Below are 2,810 nucleotides of genomic sequence, written 5' to 3' on the forward strand. Positions count from 1 at the left end.
TATAATAATAGTAATGAATTATAACCTGTTGAATGAAATAAGAATCCATGAGTTCATACTGATATGAACCTTTAACTGTTTCAAAAGAAACAGTTACAATGCATAGTTTGAAAGCAGTTCCCCGTTTTGAGGCCCACGGGCCCAGCAGAGCCAGCAGGTTGGTAAGCCCCCTCACGTACAAGATGCTTTGACACATGGCGCACTTGTTGACGTGCATCTTGCCATCCGGGCCTTGCACTGGGCTGTTTTCCATGGTGCAGGGGAGCTTCCCGTAAAAAAAAAAAAGAAAGCAGTTCCCCACAAAATACTTATTAATTTAAAAATGAGAAGATAATTTTACAGTGGAGAAACCTGTCAGACGCCAATTTATTGCAGTGACCAGAACAGATACCAGAAATGGGAGAGGTGAAAATTGTGTACCACCTGACAGATGCCATGAGAATTTAGCACTCTTCTGTGATATTTCTGACAAAGGTGTATAACCTGAACATAAGAATGAGGGATCGTCAGAAAAGCCTTTTACACTGAAGAAAACTAAATGCTTGACATCAAAATGTAACAGATAATTCTAAACCGGATTCTTTTGTTATTAAAAAGCATTTTTGGACAGTTGGCAAAACTTTAATTGAGGATTAGTTATTAGTAATGCATCTAATGTTATATTTCGGATGAGTGTATCATCCTTGCTGTGGAAATATACATTAGAGCATTTCAGGATGATAGGATATCAGGGTAACAACTTATTATTTAAAAAAATATTTGTACTATACACTCTGGAGAAGATTTAATCTCACAAACACAACAATGAGCAAAGGAAGCAAGTCAAAACCATACATTTAGTAGTATTACATTTTGTAATAGTTTCAAAAAAATGTAAAACTAAGCTATATTTTCCAGAAAACATACATGGTAATAATTGTTTTAAAAAGCAAGGAAGAGAATTTTATGGAAGTCAAGATAATTCTTTCCTCTCTAAGAAAAGGGACTCACAAAAAGTTTTTGGGGTAGCAATTATATATTTCTTGACTTGGAACATCATTATATGGGTGTATATTTTAAATTAGTTAATAACATGCTTATTAGTTTCATTATATTTTTATGAAGTTTTAAAAAATAAGGTTTTATAGAATATCATAGAACAATTAGTTTATAACCATGGACTCTAAACTTAAAGTGTGGAATGTCTTACTAACAATCAATTTATCTAATCTATGAATTTCCTGAACCACCAGTGTTTTATACCAGAAAAAAAACAAAAGAAAAAACTTACCAGTTATGTGATGTATCTTAACATCAAGGATGGTAAATATGTGAAAGAATGTATGTCTGATCACAGCTACACAATGCGGGATGTCCTAGTTCCTTATTTGAACTTCTGAGTCAAAATGAGATGGAGGCTTTTGCAAAATTAACTCTTATATTGTGAACTAAAGATCTTCACTCCAACAAAGATATTACAGGTCATATGTTTATTTGTTATCCCAATACATTTAACACAGTAAAATTTTCATATAGTTTCTGACTAGGAAATAGATATAATGATCATTCTAAGACTGAGCACAAATTGGTCAGAAAAGAATAAGTTTTTCTAAATAATTTTGTATAGATTTTTATAACTTTTGTTCATTTGTGATGAATATATTTGGCAAAGGACTCATACCCAGAATATATAAAAAGTCTTTTACAAACCAATAAGCTAAATACAACCAATGTAGTTTTTTTAAATGAGCAGAATATATTAAATATATTAAATACACTCTTTACAAACCACAATATTAAATGCAATAATCAAGTAAAACATTGTTCAACAATATTAGTTCAGGGAAATACAAATTGAAAATTGCATTAAGATACCACTACACAGCCACCATTCAAAATGACTGAGTAGAGCAATGAATCTGCATCAAATTTTGTATTAAGTTTGAACATTCCTCTGCAGAAACTATTTGAACGATTCAGAAGGCTGCAGTTAGGGACAACTGGTGATTGGCAGCTTCTTCATGACAATGTGCCCCCTCATGCATCACGTCTCCTGCAAAGTTTTGTGGTGAAACATCAAATCACCCAGGTGACTCAGTCCCCTACAACCCAGATTTGGCACTCTGTGACTTCTGGCTCTTTCCAAAACTAAAATCATCTTTGAAATGGAAGAGATTGCATACCATTATTGAGATTCAGGGTCAGCTGATGGAGATTGGGAGAACTATGTGAGGTCCCAAGGTGCCTAGTTTGAAGGGGACTGAGGTGTCATTGTCCTATGTACAATAATTCTTGTATCTTGTATCTTCTTCAATAAAAATTTCTATTTTTCATATTGCATGGCTGGATACCTCCTGGACAGACCTTTTATCTAAAATTGGAATGAGATAGAGAAGATTACAATGGCCCCTGCACAAGGATGACACACAAATTCAGAAAGTGTTCCATATTTTTTAATAAAGGAAAACATAAACAATGGGACTACATCAAATTAAAAAGCTTCTACATGGATAAAGAAACCATCCATGAAAGGGAACTGATTATGAAAAGGGAACTGACTTTATGGGAGAACATATTTGCCAATGATACTTTGAACAAGGGTTTAATTTCCAACATATATAAAGAACTCATAAGACTCAACACCAGGAAGACAAACAGTCCAATTAAAAATGGGCAAAGGACCTGAATAGATGCTACCTCCAAGGAAGACATACAAATGGCCTGTAGATGTAAGGAAAAATGCTCAGCATCACCAGCCATCAGAGAGATGCAAATTAAAACCATAGTGAGATATCACTTCACACCTGCCAAAATGGCTATCATTAATAAAT

General features: G+C 33.8%; 1 pseudogene; it reads left to right on the forward strand.

Moving 5' to 3' along the window:
* Positions 1–2,334: 2,334 nt before the first annotated feature.
* Positions 2,335–2,433, forward strand: LOC112308121 (U6 spliceosomal RNA; annotated as a pseudogene).
* The last annotated feature ends 377 nt before the right edge of the window (positions 2,434–2,810 follow it).

Source organism: Desmodus rotundus, chromosome 2, assembly GCF_022682495.2.
Source record: "Desmodus rotundus isolate HL8 chromosome 2, HLdesRot8A.1, whole genome shotgun sequence".
Classification (NCBI taxonomy): Eukaryota; Metazoa; Chordata; class Mammalia; order Chiroptera; family Phyllostomidae; genus Desmodus; species Desmodus rotundus.